The sequence below is a fragment of the Falco peregrinus genome, chromosome 7 (genome assembly GCF_023634155.1).
Source record: "Falco peregrinus isolate bFalPer1 chromosome 7, bFalPer1.pri, whole genome shotgun sequence".
Classification (NCBI taxonomy): Eukaryota; Metazoa; Chordata; class Aves; order Falconiformes; family Falconidae; genus Falco; species Falco peregrinus.
The window spans coordinates 86,788,076-86,800,444 of NC_073727.1; the positions used below are offsets into that span (position 1 = coordinate 86,788,076).

The 12,369-nt window shown below is 45.9% G+C and overlaps 1 protein-coding gene across 7 annotated transcripts in view; it reads right to left on the reverse strand.

The window, feature by feature from the left end:
• The window catches only part of GABRR1 (gamma-aminobutyric acid type A receptor subunit rho1), a 36,280-nt gene that overhangs the window by 17,159 nt on the left and 6,752 nt on the right, over window positions 1-12,369 (reverse strand). Inside the window, exon 1 of one of the 7 annotated variants that reach the window (XM_027785975.2) lies at window positions 126-4,783. The exons of the other annotated variants lie outside the window; for them this stretch is intronic. The gene's annotated coding sequence lies outside the window, so the exon portion shown is untranslated. Of the gene's footprint in view, window positions 1-125; window positions 4,784-12,369 lie in introns of those variants that run through there. 7 annotated transcript variants of the gene reach the window in all.

Here is a 12,369-nt window from a genome sequence, read left to right on the forward strand (position 1 = left end):
AGGAAAAGGGAGAGCTGAGACGGGCAGTTACGGGTGGGTGGGTGAGGACATCGGCTGGGAGGCACTGATCCCCGCGGCGATACCTTCTGCCACGCGTGAAGCGGCCCTTACCCTTTTTTTCTTACCTTTTCACCAAAGGGCGGTGTCAGGCTGGGCATGGTGGAGGGTGCGGACGGGGGGTGCCAGGGGCTCGCAGCCAGACAGGGGAAAAGGGGAGCGGTGACCCTTGTGAGGTGGGACGCCGCTGGTTTGGAGTGCCTGGCAAGGGACGCGGGCGGGCGGCTCGCCCCCCTCCTCCTGCCACCATGGCCGGCGCCTCGGGGGCTCTGGAGGGGTCTGCACGGCAGGGGCTGGGTGGGCTCCCCTGCCAGCGAGGAGCGCGGCCATCGCAGCTACGCACCGCAGGCAGCCGGCTGTTTTCATAGGAAGAAAATCTTTTCGAAGTATTCCAGTGGGGGAAAAAAGTAAAAAACTATGGAAATATTTGGGTTTAGTTTCATACTGTCTCCCAGCTGGCTGTCAAGAAAGCTCCTCTCATGATCAACCAATGTTTTATTTTATCATTAAAGGAAAAAACATTGCTTTTAGCAACATAAGTGCTAACTTGAGCAAAAGTAACATTTTAAACATTTGACACTTCTAACTCATTTTTAATTAAAAGTTACAAAAATTAGCTTCCCTCTGTAATAAACACTGATTCTAATCAACTCTACTAATGAGGCTTTTAGCCCATTAGCATACATTTCAAATCCCTCTGTAGAGATTTACAGTGGCAAAACTCCTTTTGCAATGACAAGTGTCACCACCTGAGCACCATTGCCCCTTCAGTGAGCAGTGGTCGAACCCCAGGCCTTGCAGGGTGGTTTCTCCCTGGACTGGGAGCTCGCTGAAAGCTGATGGCATTGGAGGGACATTCATCTTTTTGCTGCCACCGAGAAGCGGACCACCTCTGCAGCACCCAGACGAGGGGTGGGCACACTAGGCTGTATCGCTGACTCACCCTGAAGCGAAGCCTTGGCTGAGCGGGATTGGGTTTTTTTCCAGCATCTGCTAAGTCTGGGATTAAGCCCACAGGCAGACCAGTGTTTGGGGGAGCCTTGGGCCATGCAGCAGCATCGCTATTACAAGGAGCAGCTTCTTTGGCATTGCTTGGACGTGGGTGTCGTGTGTCAAAATGCACTTGCAAATGCAAAATGTGCTTTGTAGAGGCTTCTGCCTTGTCAATATGCCCTCGGGCTGCCGCTGACAGGTTGCTCTGCTGCCTGCTTCTCATCTGCTGGCTGTCAGGAGGTAATTTCACATGTGTTGGGGGTAAGCAGATTCTGATGACAAGCTGACAGACTTCCGTGACTTTAAAGTGCCCTGGTAAACTCTTTGGCTGTACAGGAGCTGGTATTCAAACATGGATGAAGCAGATCATGTTCTTGCAATTTCTAATTTTCATTTCTCTTTGTAGAGCTTATCTAATACTTCATGTTGACCCTGGCCCTATCATGTCTGTTGAGGGAACCTTCAAGGCATGGCCATCAAGGATTCATGGCCAAATTCTCCCTATCCTCTGCACCCAGCAACACAGCATAGCTCATTTTATTTCTTCCAGGTGGTTCCCTGCTGCCTCCAAATTAAACTTCATTTCCTTGTCACATACTGGCATAAAATGTCCCCCATGCTCCAGCCACCGCAGGGGGCTGTGTTCATTTGTGCTTTGGTTCAACTCCTTCACTTCTTTTTGCCAGTCCCATTCCCATTATCACAGCTCTGAGATTACCGAGCCTCCTCCGCTTTCCTGCCTCCTCCTGTGGCAGCCAAACAGTTTTACCTGTTGCAAATCATTCCCCAGCTACTGCGATTTGAAGCCCCATTTCTTTCTACTCAATAAATAGCTTTTCTGGTCTGGTTCCCGAGGAATGCTCTGCTGGGTAAGTGATCGATGGCAGCTCCATCACAGGACCCCATTAGCCTGCCCGTTCTGGCTGTGCATCAATGGCAAGCTAATACGGATTCCCCTCGCACGTCTGCTGTCCCTGAGCATTTGTGGCAGACAGCCGCACTCGGAGATTCCGTCCAGACATTGCTCACAGATCGCTCAGCACAACTGTTTGTCACTGCAGCCAACACAGTGTGACAGTATTGCTCCTGTCTTGGCTGGGGTGACAGGCTGTCTTTAGAACTAACCAATAACTCCTGAGGTAAAATACACTGAATAATGAACAAGCTTCCCCCCCTCCTCCCCCCATGTCCATATTTATCTCCTAACAATTACAGTGCCAAAAGGCATTTCATGGCTCATGAAGCTCAGTGAGATGCTTTATGAAAAAGCAACAACTGAAGCAGAGTAACATTTATTCACAGCGCTCCCTGTGCATTGCTGGAGTAGCTCTCAGGCTCCTGATGGCAGCTGGGGTGATGCAACCTCTCCAAAGTCATCATTATTTCCCCACATTCTCCCACAGCTTCAAGGGATCATGAGATGCCTCTGCCCCAAAATCTCAGGCTTGCTGGGTCCAGGGGGAATGAGGCAACTGAAGCTTAGGGTAGCTGGGGGAAAAAATATTCACCCAAACCAGATTTTCATCACTATGACTACAGACACAAAGCAAAAAGTAGTTACTCCTTTTTTAAAAGCCTGGGGTTTACTATGGCTCTTACAGTCCCTCTGACACAGGAAAAAGGGTTGCAAGGCTAAGGATAACCATGTCTGATTTCAGAAGTGACAGTCCAACCATGATATCTCCAGGTCCCAGCAGGCATTTCCAAATGCACAGCTTCACAGGGTGTGTGCCAGAGGAATGCCAGGCTTACACTTGCACAGTGTACCAGAACATCCAGTTCTTCATCTTTGAAAGAAGAGCTTTTGGAAACAACTACAAGAAATGCAAGAGAAGTCACTACCCAGCTTAGTATTTTAGTTTGTAATTACTTATGCAGCATACATTTCCCCACCTATAAATCACACCTTTTTTTCTCTACAGGAGGCAATACTTCTGTACTAGAGTGACCTATTTTACATTTTTATTAGGAAAATCTCATTAGGATCTGAGAGCATTTCTTCCTTGAGGTGTTAAATCAAGACACAGTTTTGGTTCTTCAGGAAAAAGCAAGATTTGATATATTTTCCTCAAGAGAAAAGTGAAAGTAAGCTGCTGAAGTAATGGAGCCAGATTCACACAGTCTTTCCTGGGTCCAAAGGGTGACATCCTCAAGGAACAGTGCTGGTGGATTTAGCAGACTAGGCTAACACTAACATTACTATTATCAGATTTCATGAAGTTCTGGAACAGTCTGTTCTCTCCATCCCTTATGGTATCAGGTCGGCAAAGAGGATGGCAGATCAGAGAAGAGATGTCAGAACAGATCCTGTCTCAGGAAACACTGTTGAGATGCTGCTGTGGCATAATCTCTGTCCCTTGGGTTACTTGCATCATCATGAACATTTTGGCCAGGGGCCGTGGCTGCAAGTGATCCCAGACCTCCTGCCCTGAGCAGAGGTGCCTGCCGCCCCGGGAAGCCGCCAGCCAGCACCTGGGGCAGAGACACCCGGGGTGCCCGTTTACTCTCTGCTTATCTCATGCCTGGGTGATGCCTCCACCCCTTCTCCAGTGCAGGCAGAGACTGTGGACTCTCCCCGCTTACCCTCTGAAATCACCACATGCTTAATTTTGTCAGATACGAGCTCTGCAGCTCACGCTGCGCTGCTGGGCAGCCGATCCACAGCCTCTCCTACCACTGACGCAAGCCAAGGGAGGTGTGGAGCTTGTCCGGCCAGTTTTCAGCAGGACTTTTAAATGAAAAGTAATGTAAGTGACGAAAACTCCCTCATCGCTGCCAGCCACGCCATGGCACTTGGCTCCGGGCTCCCTGTTCATGGGTGGACAGTGGTGGGCAGCCTCCCGTCCCGCAGCCACTGTGCTGCACAGCCTGCGTGCAGTCAGGGCAATGGCAGCAGCCACGCTCTCCTCCGTCTGCCCATAAAACATTATGGCTGGACAAATCCCTGACAAAACACTGCCCGGGAGAGAAGGACCAGGAGAGAACAGCAGAGGCAGCTTAACTCCGCACGGGGGACAAGGCCCTGGCAGGGGGACACACAGGAATGGCAAAGGTATATTGGTACTACTAAAGAGTTGTGGGAAGTATAAAGGCCTTATTAAAGACCTGCGCCTAAATATTTGACTAGTTTTTGTTTCTCCCTCTGTTTTATGACCAGTTAGTGACTTGGGTTCATACCACATCAGCATCGCGTTAAAGGCAGAAACTCGGTGGAGGGTGCTGGGTCAGGGAATGAGGGAGAGGTGGGAAGGGGCTGGGGACTGCATGCCAAACATACGGAAGGTTTCTGCAGAGAAGAAGTGGGGCAGAGGCAAAAGGAGCTTGGATCTGCAACAGAGCCTATGCATGGGGTGAGACTGAGGAGAAAGGCTGGATAGGCAGAGATAGGGAGGGAGGGTAACATGGGGTAAGGCCAGAGGGCAACATGTCAGAAGGAGCAGAGAGGAGACACTAGGCTCAAACAGTGCCTCATCATTGTGTGGGATGAATTCTGGGGCACGGACACTTGGGACAGTTCTGCATGAGTTGGGGTGTCCCCTCACCGCAGAGCGGTGCAGGACAGAGATGCTGCCCAGTCCTGGGGATGCATGAGACTTGCTGGGCTGAAGAACCCCCCACGCTGTGTCCCAAAGGAAGGAAAGGTTTGGGGGCAGGGCGTGACAGAAAGTCCCCCCATAATGTGCCTTTGACTTGCACATAAATTGGGAAGATCTCCTCAGCAAGCAGGCAGTGCGGCAGGTCTGGGTGAAGACTGAGAGGCAGTCCAGAGCCCAGAGAAGTGCTTTGTGAGTGGATGAAAAGTGAGGCAGCTAAACGGGGGGAAACCCACCCAGCACCTAAGGAAGGAGAGAGCAAACTTGCAACAGGAGGAAGCTGCTCTTATCCGGTGACACGCGCTGTAGGAGACACTATGCTAATTCCCAGGGATAATGTAGGATAGAAACCCACTAATTTGTACTCAAACTGGCAGAGTTACAAAGTTATGAGCTGTTAACAAGCCACTGAAAACTGAGGAAAATTAATCATTAAATGTATTTTGTCTTGGCATTTGGCAAGACCTTGTTTGCTTGTAATTGTGAGTGGTAGGTTTAAAGAAAGGTGACCCATTGCTATTATGGGTGGTTAAATCTGTGAAAAGAAATGGGGAAAGAGTGCTATTTTTTATGTTTACATCACAAAGTCTGAGATACAGTGGGATTCAGAGTTCTTCTACATCTTATTTTTGAGCAATACGGAAAATTCAATGAGAACCCCATTTTAATCCAGTATTACATGCATATAGATCAGTCTCAGAATGCAAAATAGACAGAGGCAGGAGACACATATATATACACCCTTTAACTTTTGCACTTCCTTTGTTCTTTGCCTGGACATAAACACTGGCAAAAGACAAAAAATGAAACAAATGTACACACATTGATTATTCACAGAAATGTCATGCCACCTGGGGTCTTGGCACTGTGCCTGATCTGGCAAAAACGATAGTACCCTTATGTGGCAGACATTGCATCCAGCAGATGTGTGTTTGTTGGGTTTTGTGTTAAACGCGTTGAAAGGAAGGTCAGAGTGAGCAGGAGGAACATGGCTGAGGTCACTTGTGCCAGCTGAGGAGGCGGGCACGGCGCCAGGGCTCAGCTAAGTGAAAAAGAGAAATGGATGAAGGGAAGGGGAGCAACTAATGGGCCAACACAGAACGTGCTGAAAGGTTTAATGTCTGCTGCACTCTTCAAAGAAAAGTTGACTTGTAAGCAGATGTCAGCGCAGTGCAGATCAGGGAAGAGCATGTTAAGGAATATTTAAATAAATCAGAGGTATTTAAGTCAACAGAGGCTGACGGCACTCCCTCAGGAGCACCGGGAATACCAGCTGTCACAGTTTCTGAGCTGTAAGCAGGTACCTCTGAGGACCCCTCACACATGGGTGATGCCTCTGGGAGAGGGTGAGGGTGAACAGGAAACCTGGTTTTAAGCAGGGGACAAAAGAGGGATGCTGGAGTTTTGACATTTGGAAAGAAACTGGGACAAAGTCGTGATCCATTTGTCTGTGCTCCACCCCCACCAACCCAAGATAATGAGATTATAAAGTTCATTCAATGTGAATCTTTGCAATAACTGACGTCAAACCAGTCTAACGTCCTTTCTGACGGTGTAACCGGCTGCCTTAGCGTAAGCAGGAGTAAAAGTAGATTTGAATGAGGTTCTAAATATTTCATTACTAAACTAGGGACATACGACTGAGATGAAAATGTGACTTGGAGCATGGCTGAAAAACCATGATTAGAGTAACTGCCACTAGTTTGCTGTCGAGAGACATTAAATGACATCTCAGAGATTTCATCCTGGAAACTACTAGTCAATTTTTTCAACAATTATGCAAATGACAGAACTATAAAACTAATGCATGACAGCATGCTTGAAAGAGAGACATTTTGGGGTCTAGGATCAGAATTCAAAGCAGCCTCAGCACATTGGAGAAAAGGTCTGATGTCAATAAGATGAATTTCAGTAAAAGAGAACGTAAAGAACTGCATGGAGTACAGAGAAATAATTGCACAAATGCAGAATGGGGAATAACTAGCTAATTATGGATACTACACTTGTCTTAGTTTGTTACTTACAGCAATGAAAGTACTTTGCCTTTATAAGGGAAATCAAAACCATCAATAAATAAGGAATTCACACTACAAAAATACAGAATTGTTAGAACTCTGCTGTGGGGCAATGTTAAGCAATACTCATACTGACACAGGACCAGAAACAGATTTAAAGTAAATGACCTGAATGGTAACAAGTCATCAGGTTTCTACCCGGAAGAAAGCTGAGCAAGAAACTGTTGAAGCAGTATTTAAATTGTCCCTGGTGTCACAGGAGTAACACTTGGTATCACACTTCTTTGGAGAAAGAGCTCCAAGTGGACTCTGAGAAGCTACAGACTGCTCCACCTGACAAATTAGCTACAAAGACAGTAAAAAACACCAATAGTAGACACCAGATAAATGAAGCATATGCTGAAGAAGAGTGAGAGGCATTTTGACTTTTCTTGAGGGATGTTACGCACTGTAAATATAATAGGCTTTTCTAAAAAGTTAATGACCTTCTAGATGACGGTGACCAAGATGGCACAGTGTACCTCAATTTCTACAAGGTGTTGACAGGTCCTTTCCAGAGACTTGTAAGGAAATCAGCCAGTCAGAAAGAAGTTCCCCACATGTGAATTGTTACAAAACAAGAAACAGAGGAAAAATGGAGAGTTTTCACTGTGAAGAAAGGTTTTCAGCATAGCCCCATGGAAATCTGTGATGGTATCACTGTTATTCAATAGCTTTATAAATAACTTCGGAGAAAAGCATAATTACTGGCAACAATATTTACTGAGGATATGTAAGCATTCGAGGTAGTCAAAATCAGAATTATGCAGCATGAAGAATTACAGCAGAATCTCATGATGCCAAGTGACTTCAGAAAAATACAGTGTTAGTGAATTCAGAAAAATGTGCATTGTTTTGTACTTTGTATTTTAAAATTTTTCCACTGTACTTTCAGAAACAATGTTAAGATCGTGGTTGCCCTCAAATCAACTGTTACTGCTTAGGAAGCAGGCCTCAGTACCGTTGTGGCTATTTCTTGGTAAACACCAGCTTAATGCTCCCCAGTGCTCAAAAAGACAACCAGGAGGTTTGGCGTTATTGGGAATGGAACAGCAAACCAAACAGAAAGCATTGCAGCGTTATTAGTAACACCAAGGCACGTCCACATCTGACATATCCAATGCCCATAGCTGGGAAAAACAGCAGAGCAAGAGGAGAGAGAGAGCTCAGAGGTGGGGAGGGCTTCCAGGCAGCCTGAGCAGGGCACTCTCGGTGGGAAAAGGGACAACAGCCAAGCGATACAGTGCAATGATACAAAATCAGGAGTGACGTGATGAAGGTGAACAGGAATTTGTTGCTCAACAGTTTCCACAACACATAACCAGAAGAAATTTGAAAGGAAGCACACAAATACAGCGTGTCATCATGCTGTGAAATTCACTTTCATTGAAGCTGTGACAGCTAAAAACACAAGTGAGTTTGGGAGGTGACTGGGCAGTTTTGAGAAGAAAGACCAGCAGGAGCATTTGAGATGTGAAGCTGTGCGAAGTGTAGCCCCAAAATAAGTTCCAGAAAGGATGAAAGGAGGCTGATGATGATGACAAAAGTAGAAAATATAATTTTCAAAGCATTGTTATTTGCAACGATAAGCAGAGAGAGGACACTTTTGGCTGGGTTGTGAGAAAAAACAAGATTTCCAAGAAAAGTTGTCATGCAGGATTGAAGTTACTTGAAAGAACAACAGGGATGGAAAGGCAAATGAGAGAAATAGCAAAGCAATAATGAAAAATAAGTTAATGTATAATAGTGTTACAGATCTGCTGATAAGTTAGAATTAATTAACTTTATTTGATTTTATAAAATAATTTTAATAGAAACATAGAGGAATAAGAAATATATTTTAATGAAACTAGTAGTTGCACAACAAAAGCTGCTATGAAATCCTCTGTACAGCCCTGTACCAAGGCCAGAAGAATAGGTCAGAATCACCTAGTAGGAATGATTATAACCTAGATAACAGACTTAAGATTCAAAATAATTGCATGCAGTATTTACAGGTAGACTAGGAGAATGCATTGAAATGTCAGAATGTAAAATTAATGGGAACTGGGGAGAGGATTTCTTTGTAGTTGACTAGTCTTCTGTATGCAGAAAGTGTATTGAAATGTCAGAATATAGAATTAATGGGAACTGGGGAGAGTCGACTGGAACAGCTTGTAGTTACCTGCCAAGAAACCGTGAACTTTAGTAAAAGGTAATTCTGGCAGGGGGAGATCGCGACCACCGACTCATATACCACCTACCCAAATTGTACCCTAGACCCATTTCTAGACTTTTCCAACCTTTACTGCGCTGAATCGGATTTGGGAGGAAGGTATGTTAATGATTTTTGGGAAATATTATGATTTTTCATGAATAATTAATGAATATGCATGACTAAGTTCTATATATGGTGTATGATTTTGAAACTTGGTGTGCGTTGATCGTGAGAGGACTCACTCACGCACCCGGCCGTTAATAAAGAAGTGTCTGCTTATCTGCATCACATTGGTGTCGGTAAGTTCTTCATTCCGAGGTTTCGGCAACAATAGGTTAAAGAAGATGAGCACTGTTGGACGGAAGAAAAGGATTTCTGGAAAGGGGAAAAAGAGCTAAAACAGGCAGCAGCAACAGCTGCTGGAGGGGAGAAGGAAGTTACAGAATAATACAAAGTGGAAAGCAACAGCAGAAAACTTGGCAGAGCTTGTGTGACAGGGACAGGAGATGTGCCTAGGGATACCTAAATGAGGCAAGTGAAGAGAAGGGCAGAGAAAGCCAGGGCCAAAAAACAGAGAAGGAGGAACCATGAAGCGGGGAAAGGAGTGAAGGAGATGGAGGCAAATGGAGGAAAGGGAATGGCAATATACCAGCAGGGGAGATGGAGAGACTCCAGTTGCATCGGCCTGAAGCCCATACTGGGCCTCTTGTTGCTCTCGTGCTTGTCACATTGCTGGTGCAAATGGTGTCAAGGCACAACACAACCTGCTGATCCTAAAAAACAGTGCCTTGGGAGCTGTGGGTGCTCAGTGCGCCACTGGATCTGGCTCGCTACTGATAATGTGCTCCTATAGGCAATGCTTTCAACAGGCTTTTTACAGGCTTATTGTGCACTCTGAAGATCTGATCTAAAGACAGCTTGCATTAGTAAGCTTTGTTCACGCAAATAAATGCTTTCAGGATCAATCCTGAAGATAAGACACAAAAGCAAAACTCTAGGACAAGAGAATGGCTTAAGGATTGCTGGAAAGTAAAGGAAGAATGCCTGCTAGGGATGAATTTATAAGGCCAGAGAAAGCATTAGGAGGGCAAGAAGGTAGGAGCTGCCCTACGTGTAAGAGGCAGCCTCAGTGCGGGTACCAGGATAGCCACATGAGATTTGCAGTGTGCAGACCTCTTGCACACAGCGTGGCTGAGGTATGGAGGAGCTGACAATATCCAAGTCCTACCCAAATTCAACAAAAGCAAGGGAAGTGAGTTTAGTGTTGTAAATGTTGCAAAATAGCGTTGTGAAATAGGGCTATGAAGCTGGTGAAGGGTCCAGAGAATAAGTCTGATGAGGAGCAGCTGAGGGAACTGGGGCTGTTTAGCCTGGAGGGAAGGAGGCTGAGGGGAGACCTTATCGCTCTCTACAGCTGCCTGAAAGGAGGTTGTAGGCAGGTGGGGTCGGTCTCTTCTGCCAAATAACAAGAAACAGGACAAGAGCTTTAGAGATTGGATATTAGGAAAAACTTCTTCACTGAAAAGCTGTTGAAGCACTGGAGCAGGCTGCCTGAGAGGCTGGTGGAATCACCATCCCTGGAGGTGTTTAAGGATGTATAGATGTGGTGCTTAGGGACATGGTTTAGTGGTGGACTGGGCAGTGCCAGGTTAGCGGTTGGACTCAATGATCTTAAAGGTCTTTTCCAACTAAATGATTCAATGATTCCATGTTTAGTATGATGCTGAGCCTTTGAGAAAGGACTGGGAAGGAACCATGGCCATAATGATGCAGAGAGGCTCCCATCACTTAGAAATGAGTGACGCTAATTGCAGTAACATCAGAAAATGTCATATAAGAGAAAGATCTTTGGCCATGAGAGAGACCCTGTGATAACAAGCCTCTTATTGTAGAGGATGTCATTCAACTGCTGTAAAAGATAGCTCTTACTGACAGAAACATGGACAGGAGCTCTAGACAAGCAGAAAATGAGCTGCTATTTGGGGAACAGAATAAGGCTAAATGACCATAACACAGCCGGGAAATGGTAGGGACATGACTAAAAACATGAAGCGAGTCTCTTAGCTAAGATTAAACCAACATGATTCATAGATCATTTTTGTGAAATCTCTACACAATTTCATACGGTGAAATCTTTTCTGCTGAAAGTTGTTTGTCTGAAAGGTAGTTATAATGCTGTCCAGAGATATTTCAGTGTTAAAAGAGATTTTTTCCCCCAGCAGTTAGCTTTGGCAGAACAACCTGGGCTCAGCTCCAGGCCAGTTCTTTTCCTATCGCTCATCCTCTCTAGCAGATTCTGCAAGTCTAATTAGCAACACAGGCTTTGGCCCTTTTGTTGGCATAACGATGTTGTGACCTTTAGCGATGCTTCTCATATCCTTCTAGTAGCCCTCATGCAGCCTGGTGGCTTTCCAAGAGCCTGAGCAGTTGGGAAAGCAGCAGACAGCCCTCTTGCTGGTGCTTCAGATCTCAGCTCCTTCCTGTAGGACTTCTGGCACTGTGGATTTAACAGGAGTAAAAAGCTTTGCAAACCCTGCGGGATTTGCACATGGCTGACTGCAAACAGGTCTGCAAGGTGAGAAAGGTTTTATTTTTATATTGCTGCTCTTTGAAGTGAAATTCCTTTGAGGTGATTTGTCCTGGAGATTAACAAAAATAAGTATTTGAGTCTTTGACTGGCACACAGACATTTTTACAGTGAATTACAATATTGGAGTGCTCTGTAGGAAGTCCTGCAATAAAGCTTTCTACTTTGCTGCTTTCACTGTGACTGTATGCATGCTTTGACCTACACTTATTTGCCATTTTCTTGTCACACTTCGCATTGTGTCCCAAAGCCTCATCAGCTTTATTTAAGGGATTATTTGGGACGTTTTGCAAAATTCCTGTTGCACAAACCCAGTCCCCAAAAGACTGTTGTGCATGCATGAACTCTCATGTGGAAAACCATACCTGTCTGCTCACCCTTTTTCAGGGGCGTTGTGTCTCATGCTAGAATGGCTGCCTTGGGGGACCTGCTGTGCCAAAAATTGTGACAGAGAAAGTGTCTGACCCTGTGGCCCCCATTCACCCCATCCACCACATCAGCAAGAAAGCAAAGGCTGTGGGCTCAGCTGGATTTATTAGGATGAAAGGACAAGCCCTGGGGCTGAAAACTGCGGAGCAAATGGTGAGTTTTAATTTAAAAGCAGAGTTCAGAGCAAGTGAGTCTCCTTGGAAGAAACCAACACTTGCAGCACAGCACCCCATCCAAAGAAACAAGCCAAAAAGCCTATGTATTTCCTGTCAGCTGCACCATAAGAATCAGAAGCAGAGCTGGAAAGGTCTGTCAGGGACAGCAGGACACTGGCAACACACCCAAGGTGGCAGCTCTCCGCAGCAGGTGCCTGTGCTGCCTGCCAACACCGGTGGCTGGCACAGAGCCCTGACAGTAGGGCAAGTGGATGGTCTTGTGCCCCGAAAGGGCCTCTGGGGG